Source organism: Amblyomma maculatum, chromosome 2, assembly GCF_055883805.1.
Source record: "Amblyomma maculatum isolate TAMU_Amacu chromosome 2, ASM5588380v1, whole genome shotgun sequence".
Taxonomy (NCBI): domain Eukaryota; kingdom Metazoa; phylum Arthropoda; class Arachnida; order Ixodida; family Ixodidae; genus Amblyomma; species Amblyomma maculatum.
This window is the reverse complement of record NC_139345.1, coordinates 17,546,239-17,573,863: the sequence shown is the minus strand read 5'-3', so window position 1 is coordinate 17,573,863 and position 27,625 is coordinate 17,546,239. Positions and strand designations below refer to the sequence as shown.

General features: G+C 45.0%; 1 pseudogene across 1 annotated transcript in view; it reads right to left on the bottom strand.

Moving 5' to 3' along the window:
- Nucleotides 1-14,430: 14,430 nt before the first annotated feature.
- LOC146198067 (arylsulfatase B-like) overlaps nt 14,431-27,625 on the bottom strand; it is a 31,258-nt pseudogene continuing 18,063 nt past the window's right edge. The window contains exons 5-10 of the transcript XR_014704940.1: nt 24,817-24,927; nt 23,117-23,242; nt 22,836-22,962; nt 21,310-21,603; nt 16,406-16,848; nt 14,431-15,748 (exon numbers count right to left, since the gene is read on the bottom strand). The product of XR_014704940.1 is annotated as an arylsulfatase B-like (transcript). The remainder of the gene's footprint in view (nt 15,749-16,405; nt 16,849-21,309; nt 21,604-22,835; nt 22,963-23,116; nt 23,243-24,816; nt 24,928-27,625) is intronic.

Below are 27,625 nucleotides of genomic sequence, written 5' to 3'. Positions count from 1 at the left end.
CGGTCACCCGCAGCTAACGTTTTCACTCAATATTTGGTTCAGCAGCGTCAAACGCTTGTAATTTGTTTGTTGCCACAAAGGAAAGCGCCATTATTTCCGTCTCATGTTAAAATATACCCATGTGCTTTTCTTTTTAGACCATTAACGACGATCGAGACAACAATGAGCGCGCCAGCAAGACGTCAGAATAGGACGTTATGGGATTCACGGCAAAAGGGCATCACAACATGGTTTAGACCGAGGGACGGTGTCCTAGACTGGATAATCGTCTCTACTCTAGTCACACACATTTTTTGGCTGGTTCTCCTCTTCATCAAGTACACGATGGTCCACTGTAAGCGCGAACATGGCTCAGCGTGGCAGCGTTCCGCGGAGAGTCAGAGCATTCGGCGCGACAGTGCATCGATGCAAATTGGCGCATGCGCACAGGGAGCCTGGTGCCTGCAGTCATCTGCTACAGCGCAGAAGCGCCCTGGGCTTTCTTTTCCGAGAAGCACATCTAAATGTGTGATGGCAGCACCCAAACGTGCCGAGATGCGCTTTGTCGGGCTCAGTCCTATGGAAGGTTATCAATTGGGGGACTATACTAGCTTCGGCACGGCAATCTCTTATCCGCTGGCGAGACTGATTAGCTTCTGCAAGTGATTGCCAAGCTAAGCTCCTGGTCTGTCCTTGTAAGTGATTCTCGAATGATTTGTGAATGTTCTGTTCGTTACAGCTTATGTTCGCCGTCTGGCAAACGATGCAGTCAAACAATTTTAAATGTAACGATGCCATTTTTTTCTTCGTTGCCTATTTATTACGCTGCCTCCGTGATATAAACGCTGTAACAGTGCAAGCACGGTGCGCTTCCTCACTGTAGCAGACGACATAAACCACCGCCTCCATGCCCCTCTGTGTTTGAGCCACTTTTATTCGAAGCGCGGCCGCGCCGGGTGCGCCGACGCTCCGCGGAGCGCGGCCACGCATAGCCGTGTTCGTATTTACAGTGGAACGCCGTGTATCATCTGGCTCAAATTTCCACTGTCTTATAATGATTAGGCGCTTTCGATGACTTGATGGAAAACTAATACTCGTGCCGTGTTTGCTTACAATCTACCACTGTCTTACGGATAAAAAGAAATAGCTAGACTAGACAACGGCCTAGTTAAGCAATCGGTGTTAGCCGGCGGCTGTGTTGTGGGGACTGCTTCGCGCTGGCGTTTCCTGCGCTCTCAATCCATCAAGGCCTTCCGAGAACGAACTTCGTCCGAGACCGTAGTTCCAAAAGTTGAATGGCCGCCCTCTATATGCGTGGCCGCCGGCGCCGTTATTGCGTTCAGAGGTTCGCGTTCTACGCCGAACCTCGGTCTTGTGGTGTCGGCTTCTTGCTCGGTGACGTAGGCAATTTGATCTTGTCTACGCCGACGCCTAGCTTCCCGAGCGCGACGAGCATACGCCACATCAACCGCATAGCATATGACAACTGCAGCGCCATTCACTCGCGCCGAGTTTTCAGTTATGCTGTAGCTCCAGTAGCCCACAGTCAGTCTTCACTAAGACGCCACGTTCACTCGACATGGTGATGAAAATTATGATACAAACATCTAATCTGTCGTGATGAGCTCATGTAATGCATAACAATTCTCGTGAGCACCGGGCTGGTGAGCGCCTATCGAGAGTGACAGCGATAATAATTGTTTTGTTTTTCAATTTTTGTCTCTATCTTTGCCGGTGACAGCGGCCCTTCATTTTCTGCCCATGCGCTCCCCCTCCTTACTGTCGTCGTCGCTCATATCCGTTCTCTTATTTTTCTTAGTAGCTTCGATTAGTGGCCTTGGACAATGTTTAGCCTCTTAACGGGTCGGGGTACGCTCCGAAGTCACTCGTAGTGCGCAGGCGCCGTAGGTATAAGGCGAGGCTCAAATCGGAGTTTCAAAGTAGATATATGGTGCCAGTGCTTGCAAGAAAACGCGGTGCAGGATTAGCCGGTGACTGCTCCTCTGTGATTAAAGCGCGAAACACACATAAACTATCTCATTCCTGCTGTCTCGTCTTCCTAGGTGCTCAATCCTAGAGGCTCATTGCCGTCTACCTGCTGTGCGTCTGTGTGTATTTCGCGTATTTAACCCAACAGTGGTTGTAAAATAGCGTTGGATAGGCCACGTAGACTTGTCATGCAGATCTAAGTGTTCCAATCGGAATTGTGGTTAAAATTCTGCAGATAAAATTTAAACGCAGCAGCGACTAACTAATGGACATCTGGCGGGCGGTAGAGCGAAACGTCAGTGGCATTTGGGGATGCAGCGGAAATTGGAAAAAAAAAATCTTGAAACGCCACCTACTACTTCTCCTGTGATGCGAGATATTGTTAGATGTATACGGCGCGCGCGCTGTGCAATCCACATGAAACGCATGGTAAACTTTAAATGTTTGGGACCGGCTGAGAAAAGAGAACCTGAGCCAATTGACCGTATATATCCTGAACAAATATAAAGAAGTTTGAGGTGAGCTTGAAAACGAGAATTTATACTCGAGGAAGGAAAACTATTTTCATTTTTACTAGAGGCCATGACCTAGTTAAACATTCTGCGCGCACCGGCTGGTGAGCGGTGGCGGCAGCTGCTCCGCGCGGACACGTCCTACGCTGTCGACCCAATGCCGACCTTTCATAGCACGAACTTGTGTAAGCTACAGATCCGCCCTTTATGCGTTCCTAATGCGCTGGACATGCATCTTGATATGGCGTCGATCGGTTTATTGTTCGGCGGCGACTACTTGGTTTTGTTACTCGAGAATAGCCAGCGCCACGAGCGCCCTGCCCTCCTCATCATCCGTTCCTACCGCTTCGGCGCGGCGGCTGCGGCATCATCGGCGCGTGCGCCGGTTTTTCGGTTTGGCGTTTCGCTCGATAGCGTATATAGCCCGTTCCACCAGAAAGCCGCCACTAGTATAGATAGCGGTCTGCAAAAAACCGGATTCTTCGGCAGGTTATTGTAATGTATGCGTCAGGACGCGAGTTTATTCTATAAGCACCATGCGCCCGCTAGGAGTACCCACCGGCGGCGCTGAGTTCAGCGCCACCAGTGGCGTGTTTGGCGTCTCGAGTGAGCGCCGCAGCAGACGATTTTCGCCACCATGGCAACGGGAGCCTGCGTGCCGCTGCTGATAGCTGCCGGATTGCAGCCTGCCTTTTAGCTGACAAGTTTTTCTTTTTTTTTTTTCGAGGTGCGAACATAGCCAAAAGCATCAAACTGTTTGAATCCGGACATGTTCACAATGTAAAAGAATTTTCGGCAGAAAACGGCACCGAAATGTCGGGCCGGTCCATCGCACAGATGTGGGTCTCGGCGCCCTCGAAATCCATCAAATGGATAGTAAGTAAGGCAGTGATCCCCTTCATGGATCACTGCCTTGTCGTGGCGGAGGGGCTTGCGAAACTCGATGAAGTCGGGAGCTCTGCTGTGTAGGGCCACCCAAGATAGACAGGTAACGGCAGAGAGTTCTGACAAAATGTGATTCACTGGAGAAGGTAATGGCAACCCACTCCAGTATTTCCTGCCAAGAAAACCCTATGGCCAGTCACAATACCATTAATGATATGGCGCCGGAAGATGAGCCCCCCCCAGGTTGGAAGGCGTCCCATATGTTACTGGGGATGAACAAAGGGCGATTCCTAGTAGCTCCAGGACGGATGAAGCGGCTGGGCTAAAGCCAAAAGGACGCTCAGTTGTGGATGTGTTGGGAAACGACCGGAAAGTCCGATTTTGCCAGGAGATATGAAGTTATGTGATGTTAGGAAGATAGTGAGAGACCGGAAAGCGTGGCGTGACATGGTCCATAGGGTCACGAAGCGTCGGACACGACTGAACTGAACTGAAATATGAATATTCATTTACATTCTAGTTTCCAAAAAAAAAAATATGTTTGCTGCATATTCTTGAGTGAATTTAAGGCTGCCACTCCATTCCGTCATCTCTGTAGCGAAAGAATAAAGCCCGAATAAACTGCACCGCTTGCCACTGGTTGCTGAAAAATGAGCCCCGGGGAAAAGAAACGAGGATATTACGTCATAATGTTTGCTGTCAGAAATTTCTGGAACATGTAAGAAGCAAGCAGCCTTTTATATTTATTATAAGAGCAACAAACCTATACCGTGAAAGTAATTGCGGAAAAATAAAGCTTACTTCCCTGACGGCGAACGAGTTGAATCCAACGTAGGCGTTGTTCCTGCTCCCAATGTCGAGTCGGGAAACTGTAAAACTTGGTCCTTGGTGAAAACTAACGACACAACAATTTCTTGAACTCTTGAAGCCACAGCGAGGACGCTGTAGCTTTCTGTGTACAAGTTTTTGCAACGTCGGTGTGGCTGCTGGGCGGAGTCCGATTATCATCTGGCTGTCAGTAGCAGCTCTATTGAGGTAGAATGAGCTTGAGCGATTACGCAGCTTCTCCACATGTCGGCGCCACATACGCCCATCCAGCACGCGAATTTCGTATGAAAATTCTCCGGTGACTGAAAACATTACTCCTGGCACCCACTTCATACTGCCTTGATAGACCTTTGCGTACACCGCATTTCCAGGACAAAACTGCCACACTCGTGAGTCGTTCATGAAGTAATGCTTGAAAGATGCTTCACCCAGTGTACAGTCGGGGTGGAAACGACCCACAGATTATCGCAGGCGCCGCTCTATCAAAGGTTCAGCAGGTATCTTCCCAAGTGTCGCGCTGCGCAAAATGTTCTGGCCCAGCAGGAAACGTGAAAACTTTCTCGCCCAGTTCCCTTCCTACAACCTGCTTAGCACTTTTAACCATTTTTCTTAAATTTTAAACTTCGAGTACGGGTGATATGGTGCCACGATAATGTGTTGGATCTGATTCTTGGTGGCAAAATCTGCATATTCTGTCGACGTGTATGCAGTGCCATTTTCCGACACCAAGACTTCTGGAATGCCAAAACGTGGAAACAGCCCGCAACATTTTGAGCTCTGCGATGCTGTATTTGTTTTATGAGGGAGAGGCGTCCAACAGTTTGGAAGGCGAATCCACTACCGAAAACTTCACACCTAAAGGAGACAGCAGAGTCTATATGCAAATGAGTTCAAGGATTCCGCATGAACTCCAATGGGCGCACTGATGCTGTACTCGGAGCAGGCGGAGTTTCTTGGTACACTTGCTACCCAGCCATCTTTCGCTCAGTATGACTTGTCGATACCAGGCCACCAGACTGTGCTGCGAGCCACACCTTTCATGTGCACCAACTCGGGGTGTGTGCTATGAAGAATGTCGAGTGCTTGATCCCGCGCAGGTCTCGGAAGTGCCCCACTTGAGCCTGAAAGCACAGCTCGGTAGACTGAGAGCTCATTCTTCCTTGCCACAAAAAGGCGGAAGTCCTCTGGTCCGTTCTTGGTCAGCCAGCCTTGTAAATTCCGAGGACAAATCCGTGAGAGCATGGCATCAGTCTGTGTCAAAGAGGTTGCCTTGGCTAAATACAGCGGAACTTTTGGCGCTGCGCCGATCAGAAAGAGATCTCCCAGCGGTGGCTTGCAATCCTACTCGATCGGAAGCGGTAGACGACCGAAAACGTCTGCAGGCGACATTTTGGAGCCTGGCACGTTGTTGTACGCCGAGAGTAGCAGACTCCAGAGCAGCATTCGAGGCGAAGGCTCTACAGGCGCCGCTTTGGCACGATACGAAAACTCTAGTAAAGGTTTCTCATCCAGTTAAAGCTTTTTGTTCTCGTCCCCATCATGAGCAATGCTCGCTCTGTGCAAGCTCTATTGCAGTTGACGTGCCGAGCCCGTTTCTTCGGCTTCTGATCCGTCACGTGCTGAAAATTCTGATCAAAAGCATACTGGTGAAGTTTCTTGAAGCCATATAGTAAGGCTTAAGTTTCGCGGTTCATTTGCGGAGTTGCGTTCGGCCCGGAATGATATTCCAGATGCAAAAGCCACTAGTCTTTCCGCGCCATCTTCCTCCATTTGGCTCAACATCGCTCCTAACCCATACGGAGAGGCATCACAAGCCAAGACAATGGGACATGACACATCATAAGAACGCCCGAAGATTCCAGAAGGACCTCGGCGCAATGGTACGCCTCTGTTTCCGCCTTCGTCCAGGCAAATATTTGCCCTTATCGAAGAAGAGATAAGCGTTCAAGTGCCCAAAACGACTGCAGCTCCTTTTTTATCAGCTCCGAAGGTTTCTTGATGGTTTCTACCCTTTCTGTTGAAGGAGTTGCTCCATCCTTGTGGATGTAATACACCAGGTAAATCGCTTCCTCAACTCTGAATACAGCCTTTTTTTTTTACCTTTTATTATTCCTCTCAGAATATGACGAAAAAAAATGTAAAAGAAAGAGAGAGGGAGCCCGGACCAGCAAATCTTTGCCAGGCTTAATCCAATTTAAAATAAAAGAAAAGGAGCTAAACGGCCAAAATAAAAAAAAATAATTTAGATGAAAAAAAAAACATGGACATAAAAATGTAAAAAAATGTACATTAAAGATACAAAAGGAAACAAAGATCACAACTGTCTAGTTACAATAGATAGATATATGAAATGTAAAAAGGATAAAGAAAGAAAGAAAAAGCGAAAGAAAAGCACAAAAAGATAAAGAAGTCTAGGAAAGAAGGAAGCAGAGAAGAAAATGTCCGTGGGTAGCCAGAAACTGCAAAAGAAGAGAGAACAGAAATATAAAAATTGTGCATTAAGGATTAGCCAATTCGCAAAAAAATATAACTTTAAAGTGAATATGCGAAACACACTTCAGTCTAGAAAAAATAAATATATGTATATAAAGCGGTTACCAAAGTCTGCAATGAAATGAGAAAAAATAGTATTGAAAAACGTCGCGAATAGGAAACTAATGGAGGCAAAAAGAAACATAAAACATCACGCATAAAATCCTTGACAGCTTGAGAAGACGTCCATTACTATGAAATTATAGAATAAAATTGTGTCCGAATCGGTTGGGAGAAAGCTGTACATTACGTACACACAAAAAAAAAAACAAAAAACTGAATTCTGAAATCTGAAAATATAATATACCGGTCTATGGAAAATAATTAAGGAAACATGAAAATGGAAAATGCGGATAAATGCATACATAAAAATTGGCCACAAAGAGGTTAACAGAGAAAAGAAAAGTAATAGTAATTACATTAGTAAATACCAAATGACAGATTTAAAAGAAAAAGACAGAAGAAAAATGTTATGCGATACAGCTGATATCAGAAAATAGTCCAGTGCTGCATAAGAAAGAGGAAGACAGCAGATGCGCTGTAAAGGGCATGCCCATTAATAGCCTTTGTCGATCTCTTGGGCTCAAGCTTTGGTGAAGAAAGGTGCGTGGTGTCGGTATGACTGCCGCAATAAGGCAAATCCGTCAGGCGGGAGTGACTCAGACCTCCACAACGTATTCATGTATTGCTCAGGCAAGTGAACACTGTGCCTCAGAAGAGCATAGCCGTTCGGCATAAGTGGCTGAAAGCTCCAGCCTTGTCAGCATCCGCGCAAAATCCATCTTTTTTGATGCGTTTCAGCACCTTCTGGAGTTATTTCATCGTGCTCCGCGACTGTCTTCCGCCAATGAGAATATCGGTAAAATCCACTGGACTCCGCCTAGGCCACTTTAAAGTCCTTCCACGAAGTGTTGGGAAATACAACCTCCTCCAACCCAAATTGTAATCGGTAGCTCTTGAAAAGTCGCTTATAAATAGTTTTGGTTAAAGCATGGCGGTGTGTTCAGCCATCGTTTATACACAGGCTTATCTACTGATAGGCCTGCTCCAAATCAAGACTACAAAACATTGCACAACTGGCTATTCTTTATTGCAGTTGCTCGGATGAAGGCAACGAGGAAGCCTCCCACTTGTCAACTGTGTTCAGGATCGCCTTGTAATCTCCACAAAATCTAATCTTTCCACTCTTTTTTCGTATTGGGACAATGGACGTCTCCCATTGGGAATACTTGACTGGCACATAAGTACATTGCTCCATCAGCTTGTCGATGACTTCGTTCCCCTTCGTCAGAAACTCGATTGGTACTTGGCATGCGTTATGAAACTTAGGTGTGGTTAATGCAGTGAGTTGGGCATGTTAGCACATATTTTTCAGTACAAGCAGAACGAAAAAGACGTGGACAAAGTCGAGACAAGGACAGGCGTTGAACACCAACAGCTTCTGGTACTGGCCTCGTTCGAGGTATGGCGCGACACCTGACAAACTAAAGAAAATTGCTCTGGCCTTTATTCTTTGGGCGGCACAGCAAACTTAGGGACGCGAGAAAGGACACGGCTAACGTAGGTTGGCAAGGTTACATCACCTACGACGCGCACACTGTATTGTGGTCACTGTGAATCTTGAGCAGGCCTGGCCCTGTCTTCTCAGCACTTGCTGCCAGAGGAACACTGTTTGGTCGGCGATGGTGTGGAACGCCCGCAGCTCACGTTGGTTCGAGGAAACATGGCCCATGCTACAAACCTGGACATTCAGGAGATCTCGGTACAGGCGTGCTTGGCGTCTCCATTCCGATCTGAGGAACTTAACGACCCGTATTTCATAACCGTATTCCGGGTAATTGAGACCGATCTTGGTTCAAAAAGGCTTTTTATTTTCTTTTATTACCTTCAAGCGCACGCGCATTACAGAGGGAAGTGGTACACCATATATAGTAGAAATTATAGAACCTGAAATTAACACCACCCAATAAAGGCTAAACGAATCAAGGCAATACAGAACAAACAAAACAATAGTAGAATAAAGAAAATAGTACAGTCATAATCGGTGATAAAACATCATTATAGAGTGAAAAGAATAACCACACGGGGAACAAACAAGCATAAAAACGGAAGAACTGAAACAACATAATAATAAACAGGAAAAAAAAGTGTGTCACTGATCATCTTGAAGATATTGCACCATTGATGAGAGAAATGAATCGTGATCTTGTATTAATGCGATGTCGAGTGAAAGGCGATTCCACTCTACCGACGGGAGAAACGAATGGAAAAGGGCATTAGTATTGCAAGGTATGATGTTTACTTGGTAAGCATGGTCGACGCGCGACGAACGGACGAGGAAGGTGTGCGAAGGCTTGTGGTTGAGTGGCATATTTCACATAATGTCGTTACTTTTTAGCAGTGGCATAGTGGCGCCTGCAGGCGGCGGCGGCCTCCGAAAGCCCTACGATCTCATGTACGCAGCTTGTAGACAGATGGCGCTACGTACTTATGCACATAGATCGACCAATCAAAACAAACCTTCGTGGAAATGTTGCAGACTCGCAGCCAGCTGTCGTATTGCGCACATTTAGCAAGGAGAGCTGAATTTCTGTCGTGGGGGGTCAGTGACATGGTGGATAGGACCAATAGCAAAACCCTATCTACACTTGCTACCGACAGCTGGTGCTGCGAATCTTAATGCCAAATTCGCGCACAGATGGTTGACTTTCTTTGAAAGCAGATTCGCTGTGGCTGCCACAATGTGTGATAGTCTGCATGAGTTTGCTTGCATGAAAATTTGCGGCTGTAGTTAGTACATCTGCCATGCACTGTCGACGTTGTAGTGCCTATGACGTCGCCAGATAGCGCGAGCTGTGCTGTTTGCCTAATCGTGTTCTGTTCCCAGATGCGAGCTTTTTCTTGGCCCTCTGGATAATGTTCAATTCTATTCCTGGGTGCAGCCTTATTGAGATTGAAACGCTTGAACCTTTGTCACAGCCCACTTGTTGAGCGCTTTTACAGAACATCTTAAATGACTATGACGTCTATCATAAAGAACAGTAAAAGTACGCAATTAGTATGTTATCACATTATTTAAAGCCGATTTTTCAAGAGTTGCCAATTTTTCTGCACCATCCGAATTGTGCACAATAAAAATGTTATCCGATTATGACTGTTTCAGTGTTAAGTATCTCAGTGCTCTGCACTCCGGAAAGTCGCTTGCTTGCTATATTCTATTAGGCCCTTTTGCCCTCCCTATATTCGTAAGTAAATTACGTATGCATAATCCCTTAGCCTCCAATGTGTTGCTTTACGTTGCTTTTATTTATTCTCAGCCTTTTGGAGAAAGAAGGTCAACTTTAAATAAAATCAGCCCTTAAATATGCAATTTATGCTATGTCACGAGATCAACATTGCACTGTTCTTGAGTTTTTACTGATGCCTGACTTTACCCGTCTGTGCATTGAAGCTATCATGTTTAATTAGACCTGGGCGAATTAGTTTTGTATGCCCTATACTGCTGTTTGTGATCTTCGTTCTTGTAATCGCTTTACGATCGAAAGCACGCACCAGGTAACGCAAGGGCCATCGGAAATATCATGTGCCACAAGCCCTTATCTTAAAAAAACTAAAACTAATGAAATCTGTTCGCTTAACACTCGTAATCAATTAAAATAAATGTATATACAATTACCACATACGCACACACATAACACCTGTGTTGTGTTCTCGCTCCGTCCAGTTTTGGCCCTGCTCTCAAAATGCTGAGTCTTGTTCCTTGCTTGCCGATAATAATTAGGTAGTAGATTGCTAATTTTTTCTATTCAAATTTTTAGAGCGAATGCATTTCAATGCTAGCACGATGGAATTCGTATCTTTCCGGTTAACGCACGCATAACCGAATGTTGCTATGGCAACAACCAAGGCTAGCATGGTTATACTACGACTTGCTATGAGTGACTTTGACTACCACAAGCAGTACGATCCAAATCAAGATGAAAGCTAATCAAGCATAAGGAACACAACTGAACCGGGTTGAGACGGACGTTAAAAAATGCGTGCCTGAAGACATGTTGGCGTATGCCTTCCTATGTATAATTCAGCATCTTAGATCGTAATGCTACTATCTAAGCCTAGAAGTCTCTTTGAATACACATTAACTATAATTTCTTCTTGTTAAGGTTAGGTTTAGGTAAGCCTAGTAGTCCAAACTAAGCCTATTTAGCGCTAAACTACCTTTAGATTTCGCACGCAAAACTTGTGCTTGTATATACTTAATACACTGTCGTTATCAGCGCTCATTTATTGGCTGTGCCAGCCTATTAAATGCGAATGGCCGCTTCAGGTGCTGCACACTACTGGCTCTTTCAACCGGTTGTAGCCTTTAGCAGACTGAAATTAGGAGGCTTCAAACTATCACTGTGTTAATGCCACAACCTATACTGTACGGGCTTGCCACGGACAAAAGATTAGCGCAAAGATTAGATAAGAATACCAAGGCAACATTTCAAGTGTGATAATATACCAGATATGTTTGGAATGGTATGAGTATCTGGTGCCTTGGTTAATTTTGGCTCTTGTCCGCCACTGTCAACCTAGAGATAGGGGTCAGAACAATACAAAGGGAACGTTTATCTCACTAGGGAGCGCGAAACTCTTCACTGGTCATTGAATAAGAAATACGGTTTTTATAATGCACGAAAATTTTCGGGGAGGCAGATTATCCACCTGTCCTTTTGTAACATATGCTGGGAACGACCTTAATAATTACTGAATCAACGTTCGACAGATGACTGTTGGTGATTAAAACTGTGCAAAGTTATACGGACATCATTCATTTTTTCTAACAGGTCCAGACCAACTAGTTTCTGGCATGCCAGTATCGATGTGTTGTAGTAGCGTGATTCCGTTCTTTAAACGGTGCTGGCCTCTGGACAGCATTACCGGGCGAAATGTAGCAGAAATATTCTTAAAACGGTGAAGAAGTAGGATGGCGGTGCGTCACGCAGACGCACGGTAGTGACAGTACGCCGTAAGAAAGCCATTGCAAGTTATTACGAAATTATCAAACTTGCGGATCCAGCTCACCGAAACATTGAAGACATTGAAGGAATTTTTGTTACCTTAGTCAAATACCGCTGAGTGTCTTTGTGTAAATAAGGTATATTTTGAGGGTCACAAAGAAAGAAAAAGAACTTTCTTGGGCGTAATTGATTTATGCAACGCTTTCGAACGCTGTAACAGCTGTGTGAATCCACGTTTTTCGAAATACATTTTTCTGCAGTATATTTAAGAGCTACTTCTGCTTTATTGATTATGCGAAAGCGTTTGACTGCGTAGATCACAGTAGATTGCGGCAAGCTCTCCAAGAGATGGGAGTTCCAATTCACCTCATCTGTCTCCTCAGGAACCTGTATGAAGGGCAAGAGGCCACAGTCAGAACTGGGCATGGTCTTACTGATTGATTTCCGATTGAGAAAGGAGTGAGGCAAGGCTGCATACTGTCGCCCTGCCTATTTAACCTATATGCAGAGGGCATCATGAGGAAGGTTGGTCTGGACGAGTCTTCAGCTGGAGTGAAGATTGCTGGAAAACGTATCAACAACCTTAGAGTAAGAAGTTTGGGCTTAAATTGAACATTAAAAAGACAAAGATCATGGCGTCTTGCCCTATCAAGTCCTGGAGCATCAAGGGACAAGAAGTGGAAGCTGTGACAGATTTTCTCTTCTTGGGCTCCAAGATTACATCGGAAGGAGACTGCAGCCATGAAATTAGGAGGCACCTGCTTCTGGGAAAGAGAGCAATGGTTAGCCTTGACCGCCTAGTAAAGAGCAAAGACATTAGTCTGCCAACCAAGATCCGTATAACTCGTGCTATGGTCTTTCCAGTTGTGATGTATGGATGCGAGAGTTGGACTGTGAAAAAGGCTGACCGCCGAAGAATTGACGCGTTTGAATTGTGGTGCTGGCGTAGACTCTTGAGAGTTCCTTGGACTGCCAGAAGATCAAATCAGTCGATATTGTCGACCATAAACCCTGACTGCTCATTGGAGGGTCAAATTCTAAAGTTAAAGCTGAGCTACTTTGGTCATCTGATGAGAAGAGAGGAGTCGCTGGAGAAAGATTTGATGTTGGGAAGGGTTGAGGGTCGCCGGAGAAGGGGTAGGCAGCGAACGCGATGGTTAGATGGCATCCTCGAGGCACTGCAGATGAAGTTATGTGATGTTAGGAAGATAATGAGAGACCAGAAAGCGTGGCGTGACATGGTCCATAGGGTCACGAAGAGTCGGACACGACTGAATGACTGAACTGATATTTAAGAGCATCGCTCACTATATATACATTTGCCGGTTTCTCGTCCGCTTCTGCTTCGCTCTCAGATTCAAGATGGCGGACAAGTCATGTGATTAGAACTAGTGCATTGCTCATAATTTGTGAGCTGCCACGTGACCACCCATACAATGGTGTCCGCCACCTGGTCCATCGTATGGGCCCCGTCCCCACCGCTACATTTCCCACTATACTATTGAATGGCCATATATATGTATATATATATACCGATAGGGGGTTTAATGCTATACAGGATTTAGATACAGGGTTTAATGATGTCAAACGAATTAGTGCCATATGACGTGAGGAGTTGTTCTTCGAGTTGTATCCTAACTTGTGCGAGAAAGTTGCACAGATGACCTTTGTAGCTCGAAAGCGTGATGGAGTGCTACAGTAGGGGGTCCGTGGCGGACTAACCAGTGGTTATAGAGAGGTGCAGGTGGTACCAAACAAATCACTGTTTCGGGATGTACACGTTAGTACCGTTGTTGAAGAACTGGGAATAAATACTGTAAATCGCGAGCTAATGTTCTTAATCGTATGCCTGCGGAAGTCGAGTGCTTTATTGTCAATTGACAACCATAAATTACTAACATATTTAATGGGGGTTTGTTTTCTTTTATGTTGCATTATGTGATGCTTTTGATTATAAGCAGCCGTAAAACTAGCCCTGAAACCAGCCATCCGTGAACCGACATCAAATGCGGTGGTATGGCAGCGCTCATACATTTTAACTTCATAATTATTTCGCTAATTATTTTCCATCTTTAGTGGGTATGTGCCACCTCTAGCGGAGTTCAGAGGCGTCTTTGCGCTAGAATAACCGTTTAACTCGCTCATATGCAACAGTGAGGGGGATGAAGTTGCGGGGCCTTACTGTTGAGAGATCGGAATTACGCGTTGTAGTAACTCCCCATGCTGTATGAATTTCGATTGAAGTCAAAATCGTGGTTTATATATTACTTAAACTTTACTCGTAAAATGCGTTAAAGATGCTATTGGAGCGAATTAAAGCGCCTGCAAGGAAGCCTTCAGGTGGGAATTTGGATACCAATATAGGGCTGCTATGGTTTCAGATTTTCAGAGAACGTCGCATACGATGTTCTTCGATCAGCCGATTCAATCAGCACCAATTGCAAGCTCGCTGTTCAAAGTGCCTTATAGTTCCTTCATTGTTTTCTTTTTCTCGTTCTGCAAGTAATGTACCTCTACCTATCGGCCTTGAAAGTATGTGCAATAAATAAATAAATAAATAAATAAATAAATAAATAAATAAATAAATAAATAAATAAATAAATAAATAAATAAATAAATAAATAAATAAATAAATAAATAAATAAATAAATAAATAAATAAATATCGGCTGATGGCGAAGTTCTGCGCCAGTGCAGGAATATAAAGTTTATTTATTATTTTTATTTGAAAATACTGCACTCCTACGTATGCCTGGTGCAGGCGGGAGGGGCATCAGCGATAAAAACGTAAATACAAATAAACATGCACACGGCTGTACAAACAAAACACAACTCCAAAATTTCTTACGAGCGAAGTGCAATAAACACAAGAATTGACGCTCTAATTCTTTGCAGTGTCAGCAGCTGGGAAAATGTGCAAGGTCAAGAAATTCAACCCAGTGATATTTCCAGGAAAAAAAGAAGTATGTTTAAAGGTGTTTGATCTTGCAAAATTAGAGGCAGGGAGTTTGGGTGTGTGTCCAGTCTATCTAGTACAATGTGGGTGCACGCAATCCGGTAAGTTTAACTCCTGCATACCTGAGGAGCAGTTATGAACAAAGCCTAGGAGACTAAATTTTGTGACAAGATTCCACAGTGCATGTTATGGTGACGTTCTTATATAAGAGTTATTATCTAAGAACGTTGGTAAGGATGAATAATTATGCAATTTAAATCTACCGAATAGGTTTCCTTTGGACTCGCTCGAGTTTCAGTAAATCATTTGTTCGGTTCGGATCCCTTACAGTGGCTGCAAAGTCAAGTTTGGCTCTGAAGCAGGCATTATAGTCTAAAAGCGTACTGGGGTAGGTCAGGTTCCCTCTTTAGGCACCACACATGACTAAGAGCGGAAGAGATAGTGGCGAATATGTGAGCAAACCAGGTTAGCTTATCAATAAGCACGACACCAGTATATGTATGCGCGTCTACTTCTGTTATAATATGGTTGTTAAGAAGAAAAGGTGCTGGTAGTTTTCTTCCTTGTAAATCGCAACATTTTTCTTTGTAATAAGTACCATTCCCCGTTGTAAACACTAGTCATGAATATTCTGTAGATTAGATTGTAAAATTGTATGATCATTAGGTGCTGCAATGTTTTTAAAAACCGCACAATTATCCGCGAACAGTCGGATAGAAACATCACCTTGAATGGCATCAGGCAAATCATTGACCACACCAGAGGGCAGACAGTATTTTTGATGAACAATTCATAATTAATAGTATTACAGGAGGAAACACCAACATAACTCGCATTGTACAATAACGTTTCATGCGGCACTTTAGTGAAAGCCTTCGAGGAGTCTAAAAACAGCACATCTAGTCGGTCATTGTCTTCAAGTACTTGCTACGATGACTCCACCCAAGGCGCCCACGTTCCATTGTGGTACTCTGGATAACATGCAGGGTCGGTAGGATAGGTCAGTGAGGGTATAGCAACTTCTCGGTACTCATTCAGGCGCTTCTTGAGAGCAGAAACGACCTGGGAAAATAAAAAACAAAATCGCAGACGATTATAGTGTGTATAATATGCGTAAGTATTATTCAACGCAGAAATAAGCAGGAAATATTTTTGCCTCTGGTGGGTTCAGATCATACGAGAGGGTGCCGTGCTCCATTCCATCGATCCCTGATCACGCGGTGTCCCCTTTCCACCCTCGCGGTCACGTGCAGTAGCCGCAGTGTGACACAGTGTAACCCCTCACGACTCGTCTGACCCATTTTCTTTGATTGACGACCACTTGGGCGTCTTGCAACAGTTGTCTCCCATACTCTGTTCTTCCCTCTACTCCTTCCCTTTCATTTCCTTCATTTCCAATGACTGGAAAATTCTACCTTGCTTCCTGCCGACCGAGGTGTTACAATCCAAAACCCGTCATTTTTGTCGACGATGGGCATTATAATGCCACTGTATTAAAAAGAAACATAAGTACTGCTACCTCGGTTACGCAACTTCAGATCCTTTCTTTTATGGAAAACACTGAACTTGAATTAGTGCAAAGCAGTTAAGAACTACAGGCACTGTGCTGCGTTCATGTTCTAATAGTATTTGCAGCAGATCGCAGTGCTTCGCCCCGGTCGCCAAGGAACACAATGGCCACAGCTTGCGCTATGAAAAAAGTGGATGTAGGGCCCTTACCTCTGGAAGTGAATCTGCCAGATTATTAAGCTCACAGGGATCTTTCACAATATCGAAGAGAAACTCAGTATCGCGAGAAGAGAAGTCATCCCTTGGCTGATGGCCACACGTAAGCTTAGCCCGTTGCCTCCAGCCTCTGGGAAACTTCAAGCGGTCTGTCTTGTACAGATCTCTCAGAACAGTCGCTGCGGTCGAGTGGGAAAGAAGTAGGTCAAGATCCTTGACAGGCCGGCGACCTCCTGGAGTTCGATAGCGACCTCTGCTATCGCCACTTTTATCCAAGACCAGTTTGTAGCGCGAGTCGCGGAATGCTGCCACTAATGACTCGGGCTCCACGGGATCGATGTTGTAAAGCATGTCAGTGCGAGGGGATGGCTCTCCTGTGGACAGTTGCTGCTACATGTCCATTCCGTCCACATCTCCTAATTTCGCCACATCGCCCCCTGAAAGCACAGGCCGGAAAAAAAGATGAATTTTTGCTAAGAATCTCTAAAGGGCTGCAGACTTCATTATTGCACCGGAGTATCTAGTGGTTCCAGACACAGTGACTGATGTAGTGCAATCTCTTAAAATCTAACTAATCATCACTGGAAGGAGCGAGCACGTTAAATAAAAGACTGAAGCACAAGGTAAGGTTAGAGGACGATTTAAAAGTAGGTGTTTGTTCGCCATTGAGGAAAGGGTAATAAATTGGCTGTTGCGACAGAGAAAATGTCTCCCGCGTATAGATCAGCTGCTCAGTTGCTTTATCTGTAATATATCTAGTTTTTCGGCCCTGATCTGTGATTGCTGAGCGTGAGTGTTTAAAGGGTTCTTAAAAATATCGCTGTAATCGAAATGGTACTCATCTGGATTTCATCCGCACGTATGCTACTCATTGTTATAAGGCTCACCCAGGCTCTCATTAAGTATGGTATACGCTCCTCCTGCCACACTGGCCTCAATGCACTCGGCACTGAACCGCGTTATGTGCCTGACACACCGCCACGCGAAGTGACATTGTTGTGCGTTGTCTGCCTAGGAGGTGCTTTTACTAATCAGTTATCACTGCGGATTGGGATGGCCGACAGCGTCACTTTTTTTAAAGCATGCAAATGCGATGAGACAATCGCACATCTTCCATGCGTGCGCGGTACTTTTTCGGTCGAAACACATACGCTAGCAGTGAACCTCATCGATATTCACGCTTAACAGAAGATTATATCATCTATCCGCCGACTCCCATCAAATACCGAGATATGTGGCGCAACAAACATAAACACATGCGAAGAGACACAACACACGCGCACACTACCAACTGTAATATGAATCTGAACACACACTTCCTCTTACACTCTTCTTCTTCTACACACAAGTACATCTTCTCATCATCCTCTTCTTTGCCAATGAGATAGTAGCACTTTCTTCCCCGCAGAACATAAACATCGTCCCAGCATGACATTTACCCATTCTATACTCACGTACACCTCCACACACCTCTGCTTTACCCAGCAGCTAACACCACGATCGTCCCAGTGTACCACAACCATCATCCAAACTGGACAGTCACAAAGTCCACCACATAGTCACAGACTAACAACCAACCACCACACATGTGCAGTAGGACATGTCCATTCAAAACACATCACTTGTGAAGTCCCTATGTAATGAAAAAACTGTAACCTGCCCAACATGTCTACGAAGAAACGAAGTATGAGAATGAGAAGTACATGTACTTGATGTTTATGTTCTGCGGGGAAGAACGTGCTACTATTTCCTTGGCAAAGAAGAGGATGATGAGATGTACTTGGGGGTAGAAGAAGAGGAGTGGTGAAGAGGAAGTGTGTGTTCAGATCCATATTACAGTTTTTAGTGTGCGCGTGTGTTGTGTCTCTTCGCATGTGTTTGTGTTTGTTGCGCCACAATTCTGGGTATTATGCAGCACCAACTAGCCCCTCAAGCTGTTCTTTTGAGGCTGCCATCAAAGCCTACAAGGTTCTATTGTTACCTGAAAGCTTGTGTACCAAACTAATGTTCGCGTCCCCCTTCCCTTTTTCTTCCTCATTTCCTATCATCAGTCTCCCCCGACCAGGGAACAATATATAGTTACCTTCCCTGCCTTCCCTAAGTTTTTTCTGTCTTCGCTACTCCTGGTAACTTGGAGCACCGTTCGAAATAGCATACAGTATATAATGGCGCACAAAGAAAGAGCATACTTATTCCAATGGTTTATCTGATAGCCAGTGGGATAATTTTGAGTCGATTTCTAACTTCACATATCTTGGCTCTTTTGTGTGGCGCCAAAAAAAATGTATTCAGTCACCTAAAAATCTTATTCAAATTGTTCGGTTTTGCATGACTGTAAAAGTTTAATTATTCAAAGACACATTATTTTAATCGCTCATCAATTATAGAAAAAAGGCTCTCTAGCCCACAAAAATATTTGCAATGAACTTTTCTCGGAACCGAAGTGGACTGCAACCGCATTCTCGTCTATATGAGGCTTGCTCTCCCACTCAAAAAGTTTTACTTTTTCTCGAAAAGTTTTGAACACAATTTTATCGCGTAATATTTAACACATGGTAACAAACAATATATCTGTGGATATTCTTTCTGCAGGCTTCTAGCCGATGCTATTAATTTTCAAAAACGCATAGTCTGACTTAATTTGTGGTATTTTAGGAATTCAAATAAAAGCTTAAAAGCCAAATTTCTCCCCGCATCGAAAGCTTAGCCCCATTTATATTGTTACTGGGTAGTTCAGCTTGGAGCAGAGGGCGGGCACGGAAGACAATGCTTTCAAACAACAGATGTTTTCTGCAGGCACCAGCCGACTCTGTTGAACGTCGTCTTCTCTAGAACTCACGAGAGTCTTCTTCTTCTTTCCTTATGCGTATGCACCGCCTAATGTGACACTACCCCGCCGGCTGAAAAGCACCGTCCCGGTGCGTATTAGCGCCTAAACCAGGGTCCGTGTACGGCTTGAGGCGTGCAACATGGACCGTCTCGGTGCGTGGTGTAGAGGTATGGCGTGCGGGATGCAAAGGTGCAATTTCGTATGTCACCGCCTAATGTGACAATATTATTTGTTTAGACGATCATCCGTTGGCATGCTTTATATATAGAATTATTAAAATAATGTCACGATCCACCTCGATTTTGATACCATCGATATTCCAGATCAACTGTTTGGAGCAGTCTACATGTGTGGCGGCTAAAGCAATGACACCTCTCCGCCGTTCCTATACAATCCTCGCAGACTGTGAGGCCATCAACCAGTTGTTGGTGCATCACAATCACCACCCTGTACACAGCCTCTGACTTTGCTGTGCCGTAGCAGGTCCCAGGGTATTGCCCGTATTTCTCCCGGATGTAATTCGCCTCTCCTGCCGGCGCCCTTGGTGGAACAGAGGATGCATATCGCGACGTGGAGTATTGACAACGGACTAGTCTCACAACCCAAGAAGCACAGTTTGCTTTTGCCTCTTAACCTAACCAGACCTTGCGGGCTAGATAGGTTGAGATCCAACAGAACCATCTTGGCACGTGTGGGTTGCGGCCAGTCGATTAATTTTGGTGGCGTGATGGACAGCAAGTTTTTTGGCCCTGTTAGGCACGTCAAACTACAAAAAAAAAGCGGTTTTTAAAAAGGGCTTTTTGAGGCAATGTAATGCAGCATTCCTGTAAAGTCAGTAGCTACTTTCAGTGTACTTGAGTAGTTGTGTCGCCACGTGCTTTCAATTTACCGGTAATTGAGCCGCATATGGTGGTACACGCGATGCTGTGCTATATAGAAGAGAAAATAATATAAGCTCTTTACAGAGTCTACAGAAGAAAAGGCCGAAACTGGCTGACAAAAACAATTGAAGCTTACTTTTAAAAACTGCGTTGTCATGTTATCGTTGGGCTGTTGCTCCTAAAATTCCTCTATCCTTTAGTTGTTCAGCGTTGAGTGAATGAGTGGGGTATAGCGAGCTCGCGTGCTCACAATAACGCCGCAATTACCGCTGAATCGTTAAATAAAAATTGGATGCATTAGCGTTTGCTAGTGCATGACACTAACACATGGAGCGAAGAAATCGCCTTATTCGTCAAATTCGTCAAAGAGCCCTCAGTGGGAGGTGACATGAGCCGCCGTGTCTGTAGAGACGCGCAAGGTATGTGAGAAATGCCGTAAACCATGAACGGTGAAATCGGCCCGCTCCCTTCTTCCAAAGATTTTTTTTTATCTGTACGCTCACTCCCTTCCCCTCCAGCTAATTTCCCGCCTTGTTTACATTGTTACTAGTAACTTTATACCTCTGCGTTTCCGTAAAAGTGGCTACTACAGCAATTTTACATTGACACCCACAAAACTCGGAAACATGGCAGAATTTGAAATACTAGGAGTCGTATTGGCTTTCTTAGAACAGCAACCTTAACAATAAAATCAAGCTGACGCAGTAGCGTGCTGAGCTCAGCTTGATTGCTGGTTTTACTCTGTGCGCAAATGCCAGAAAGATTAAAGCGTAAGCGTGTTATTAACTAAATAAAAAAAAACACACAAAAGCAAAGTGTCTCCAACCTCCCCTTACTGAAAATGTAATTCCGGCATCATGACCTGAACTGGTGTTTAAAGAGAAGTAGCACCATCTCAACACGCCAGAGGCTAAACTCTACCTTTTTTTTAGCCCACCGACTGAGTGCAAGTCCAACTCGACAACAGCCAGCAAGCTTTGGTGCAGAATACTGGCTGGTTTTGGTAAAAACAAAAATTTCGAAAAAGGAAATTCGGCATGTTTCCATCACGTCCTTTCCTTTTTTGCTTACACAGAAAAGTCTTTCTCCCACGTTATATATATATCGAAAAGAGATGATATATATGTTGCTACGGCTCTGGGTAATGACGTGCACCAAACAATCAAAATTAGGAGTGAAGTACTAACCGGCCACCTTGTACAGTGTGGTGAACCAGTCTGTGATGTGCATGAGCTGGCGAGACACCCTCCGTCGGGTGGCAAGCAGGGGGCTCCACGTGAAAGCCGGCACCCTGGTGGATCCTTCCCACACGGACAATTTCGTTCCGCGTAGCGGCCAGTTGAAGCTGCGGCTGGAGTGGTCACCAAATGGCGTGCCCCCATTATCGCTTATGAAGATGACGACGACATTGTCCAGCATTCCTTCCTCGCTCATAGTCTGGAACACCTCGCCCACGGACTTGTCCAATGCGTCCACCATACCTGCGGAGGAAAACGTGTGCAGACATAGCCAGCAATGTAGCTGATTTCTAGCGACTGTATGCGCATGCCTGTGCTATTCTACCTGTCATTCGCGAAAAATCTACCTTTAGTGCGGGGATGTAAGGGAGATTATTCTTGGCGATTAGCGGGAAACAACGGCCTGGTGTTCCTTCCTTCCTTCCTTCCTTCCTTCCTTCCTTCCTTCCTTCCTTCCTTCCTTCCTTCCTTCCTTCCTTCCTTCCTTCCTTCCTTCCTTCCTTCCTTCCTTCCTTCCTTCCTTCCTTCCTTCCTTCCTTCCTTCTTCCTTCTTTCCTTCTTTCCTTCTTTCCTTCTTTCCTTCTTTCTTCTTTCTTTCTTTCTTTCTTTCTTTCTTTCTTTCTTTCTTTCTTTCTTTCTTTCTTTCTTTCTTTCTTTCTTTCTTTCTTTCTTTCTTTCTTTCTTTTCTTCTTTTCTTCTCTTTCTTCCTTTCTTCCTTTCTTCCTTTCTTCCTTTCTTCCTTTCTTCCTTTCTTCCTTTCTTCCTTTCTTCCTTTCTTCCTTTCTTCCTTTCTTCCTTCCTTCCTTCCTTCCTTCCTTCCTTCCTTCCTTCCTTCCTTCCTTCCTTCCTTCCTTCCTTCCTTCCTTCCTTCCTTCCTTCCTTCCTTCCTTCCTTCCTTCCTTATTTATTTTCCGCTGACTGCCTAACTGCCGCCTTCAGCTGAGCAACTCTGTAAAACCCAGCTGGAAGGCGAGAATCCCTTGGAAGGCGAGTTTGCAGTTCACTTTCGCAACAGCTCGCTCATTATCCCTTTGATTGCCCGAATGGGTGTCGTCGAATATTTCTGAGACTCATCGCACTCCACCCTGACCTGCAAGTGGTGGTGGTAACTGCAGTTTGGGCTTTCATGAGATATCTCCGCTCCATGCATGCCCGGTTGATCGCGGCAGAACGCCTATGTTTTGGAGGGAACGTCGCTATGGTTTTGTTTTCAATATTGGTGAATGTATGCATCTGTACTAAGTAGCGTCTCCTCGAGTATTCTAGACAGCTGGATTCTATGAAGTAGGTTACCTGGCTTTTATTCGTGCGCTCGGGCACAGCATATAAAATTGACAGCTTCAGATCAGCATAAAAATAGAAGAAAAGCATAATTCAGATCACTCAGATACATCGTAACTCATTGCGCGTCTTTTTCACACAATGCCATTTCATAATCCTGGCTGTAAATTGAGTCAAATTTTTTAATAACTTACCTGCATAAATCTGCCTTGATTTTTCCTGAATGTAGGTAAATTTTTTCACATTCTCCTTCGGTGCCTGGAGAGGGTCCGGCCCTCCTGATCCATGCGCTGCCTGGTAGCTCATAAGAAGGAACATGGGCTGCAGGACAGTGTAAAAGCAGGACCTGAATCATATGTGATGGACTAGTGATCCCGATTATAAACTCAACGATCATATTTTCGACTATATTGACTAGTTATACTCTAGCTGTATACTGACACAAAGATAAACGGTACACAATCACTTGACTTACCTTATCCTTTTGCCTGTTGCGAATAAGGTGCTGCGCCCTCCTGGTGTATAAAGTGGTCGAGTACACTCCGCTGTCTGCCCAGTTTGGTTCCATATTTATCCAAAAGTCAAGTCCAGTATAATTGTCCTGTGCAACGACACGATCGACAAACGGGGCTACAGCACTGAGTAACGCGGAAGTTTAGCATTCGTTAAGTCGTAATTCCTTTCGTTTATCGTTTCTGACTAGTTTATTGTTTCTTTTTCTGGTAGGAGCTTACGTAGCCTGCACAACCTGTAATTATGGCGTCGATTAAAATATAATTCAGCAATATGGACAGAGAGCATGAGGAAGACGCATAAAATAAGAGCAAAAGGTGTCGAATGCACCTATCGGAATTGCGCCCCCGTCGTCGGTTAGGAGTCTGCTCTTTTACACTTTGTCTTTGAGACCATGGTAACGCAGCATTGCTATCATTATCACATTGGTGCAGACAGAAATATCTAACTGAAAGTATGGTAGTTAATTTTTTCTCAATGAAGAGCAAAGATGTTGAAATATAAATCTTGAAGATAATTGCCGTTTATGTCTAGGAACAAGAGAATGAATCATGGAAGCTGAATGCATGGCCTAATTGAAGCTGCTGAAAAAACGTGAGTCGAGTTCCAGATATAGTTAAAAGGCAAATTTTTGCCACTGAAGACTCTCAAATCTTCGCTCTTTTCCCCGAAGCGCAGTGTGTAAACTTTGAATGAGTTTGGAAGAAACGTTAGTTGAGGCATCGCTTTGACATTTCCTGGAGATCATTAGCTATTTATAAATCCCGTAGAAAACGCGCTCTATCACTCTCTATTGTTTGCACAATCATTTGGTCTCCCTGTATCTCATTCTCTCCTTCTTAAACCCGGGCGCGTCTCTCTTTCACACACACACACACACACACACACACACACACACACACACACACACACACACACACACACACACACACACACACACACACACACACACACACACACACACACACGCACACGCACACGCACACGCACACGCACACACACACGCACACACACACACACACACGCACGCACGCACGCACACACACACGTGCACACACACATGCACACACACACACACGCACATGCACACACACACACCCACGCATACACGCACACTGCCGTCATCATCATCATCATCATCATCATCATGAGCCGCAAGACTTGGCGACGCTGGCTGTGGCCTGTCCCAAATGTTTGGTGACGATTATAAAGCTTAACAATCAAGAAAGAAGAATATTGTTCGTTTACGCAACCTAAGTCGGTTATGGTTCTTCAATGGCTCCCAAGCAGCGGGGAAAAATAGTGAGAACATTTAAGCATCACCTTGCGCGACGAGAAAAGTCGCCTCTCGCAAAAGGCGGTAAGTTTCGCCCTTCTGCACCTTCGTTAGCAAAATCTCGAGCAAGTAATTAATGGAGAATCCTTTTGTGGTGAAGCATTTTCTCTGTTCAAAGATATACCCCACTAGACTTATTGATCTGCGTCCCCTTCGACGCCTACGTTAGCACTTGAACTGCATGAATATCTGGATTGTATTCTCCGGGATGAAGAACCGAAAAAAAAAAAAAAAGATTTCCTCTTTCCGTACTAGGAGGGTCTCTGGCAAGTTGCCTTGGGATCCGAATGCAAATACAAGCTTATTGGAGATTTCAGAATAGTTACCCAGGTCGAGGTGTGGTTGTAGTAATCTTCTTCTCCGTAGTAGAAACCGTAAAATGTGTCAAAACCCCTGTAGTTTGGTGTGAACGCTTTTGCGTAGCAGCCAAGATGCCACTGTAAGAAGGAAGCATTAGTGAATCTGTCCAGAAGAAGCTGTTGTTTAGACTTTACACGCAGTTGAAGATACATTTCAATGTTGTCACTATAGTAGTGACAATACTGTAGAGGACTGACGAAGGGACTAGCACTGCAAGGCAAGAAACTTTACTGCGCGCCCGCAAAAGGATTAGGGGAATCGGCGGCGGCGATAGCAGCAATCGTGCTATCGCCGCTGCCGATTCGCCTAATTCTTTTGCGGGCACAACTTTTATTGCTTTCTTTAATTACTGCGCTAGTTGCTTCGTTTGCCTTCTACTACCGCGTGCCAATATGCAAAGTATCTCTTCCGTTTCTTTAACTGATCTTGGTCATCTTGAACCCGAACATTGCTCACAAGACGCGTACTTCAGAAATACTTCTTACAGCAATGTGAATTCATGTGAAACGGATTAAACAAGCAGCACGCTAAGAGTAAAGCTCGAAAGGGTTTCACAATACGAAAACTGTGGACACGAATACTAGAGTATACAAACAAAAGTACTGTTGCGTGTCATGAAATTTTGATCCTGGAAGAAAAACGATACTATAAAGTACATTTTGAGCACCATGGCTGTCGAATGCACCTAACGAATGTCATTAAATGTGCGGGCGAAAAAAAAGAAAAGGCCTCTTCTTTGATGTACCGCTGTAGCATTTTCCACTTGAGCACCAGTCAGTGTTCACGAGCGACCTCGCTACAGCGTTTTCAAAGAGGCTCTTTCCAGTTATTTTGCCACTGCGGGTGTCAGATAAATTCTTCAGAAAAAACTTGCCTTTTCGGTGCAGAATGTTCTTGTGGTAAAACAGTGTTGTTAAACTACATCTGAGAAGTAATTTTGTCTCGTACGTGTAAATGGTACCGCTTTTGTGAAATACTAACGGGTTCAAAGACGTCGACCAAGCGCCGAGCCTGAAGGTGTTTGCTGCTGGTGCTGATCTTGATAATGGCACAATTGACAGGCCATCATCGGTATCCGGACTTTAATTTGGAATGCCACAAGCTTTCATTGGAAGACGTTGTGCTAAGTGGAACAGGGTGAGTTGAAATAAGGATGTTGGACGTAAACCGAGCTCGTTATAGTTAACATGAGAAACGAAGATGCGGCTTAAGTACGCCGTTCTGCATAGACCAACTTGAAAGGGTACGTTTCTAGTTGAAATATCTGCAACTAAAATTTGATTGGGACTCATGCTAAACCGGTGGCGTTTATGTGGTACCAAGATTATGGGTTTATATGAAAGAAGGTGCCCTAATTGGTAGCTCCTTCGAACTAGACCATGCCATCCGGTCTCATGACGTCACACAACCCGCCGACCAATCACACGTCCGCAACTTCCATGAGCGACAGAGAAATGAGTGCCGGTGCGCCATTGCGCCTGCGACCTATCAGTGCTCGGCCATGTATCTTGCCGACTTTCAGTTGCCAGAGACATGTTCGTAAATTTTTAGAGGCTGCGAGGTTTTATAGGGAGGTGCAAGGACCGGGTGCTTTTGGCCGATGTGGGGTTACTAGAGAGGTTTAGCATAGCGCTACCGCTTACCGTTACCGTCTATACTGCAACCGCGCGCATCAGCGGCGCAGGCGCTCATTGGCCTCTGTGCCGAATCCACTGGCGGCTAGATTGGATTGGAAAACATTTATTTCGTCAAAATGCAGATGCAGACGGTCCGCTCTAGATGGCCTCCAGTCCATGGCTGGCGGCGACCTTATTGGCCCACTCGGTGGCCAAGGCTTGAATGCCCGGGTCCGAGCTGACCAGAACGGCCTTGCATCGCCCAAGAGAAGGAATTTGTACTAGATCTTCTGGTGGAGGTTCTTCTTTACATTGCCATAGTACGTGATCATACGTGGCTGTTTCGCCACAGAACCTGCATGCGGGGTTAAAGTCATCCGAATACATTTTTGCTAATAGGTAAGGGCTAAGAAAGGATATCGTCTGGAGTCTGCTCCAAGCAGTCTCCTGTGCCTTATCCAACGTTTTGTCGGGTGGTGGAAATTTGTGCCGTTCCAATCTGTAATGACTTGTGATATCGTGAAAAGATGCCAGCCCCTCCTTGGAGGAACCCATGGATACGAAGGACCCATCGACTCGGTTGACGAAATCTCGAACCATGTTGTGGGCCGCCTCATTTCCCGGATTCCCCGAGAGAGCCGGCACCCATATCACCTCAATTTCTCTGTATAATTGCCTGGTCAGTTTCAGTATTTTCTGCGCTGCAGTTGAGATTCTGCCCCCGCAAAGCTACGGACAGCAAATTCAGAATCGGAGAAGATTGTATCCGCGTCGGTGCTAGCTATGGCTAGTGCCACAGCTGCCTCTTCCGCGGTTTCCGAAGATTTTGTCACTACCGACCCTGATGCCTGCAGCCGCCCGTGCACGTCCACCACCGCCAATGCGAACGCTCCTCTTGTTGCGTATTCTGCGGCGTCAACATAGACAGCTCCTTCGCTCGTTGCGTATTTTTCGTGTAGAGCTATTGCCCTAGCTTTCCTCCTTCCTTCGTGGTAAGAAGGGTGCTTATTCTTTGGTAGTGGTTTGATCGTCAGTCGCGTGCGAAGTAGTTTGGGTAGCTGTGTTTTTGTGTCCTCGGGTGGAAGTTCCACGCCTATACCTAGGCGCTCCAGTATGGCTCTGCCTGCCTTAGTGCGCTTAAGCCGTTCTTTTTGCATTG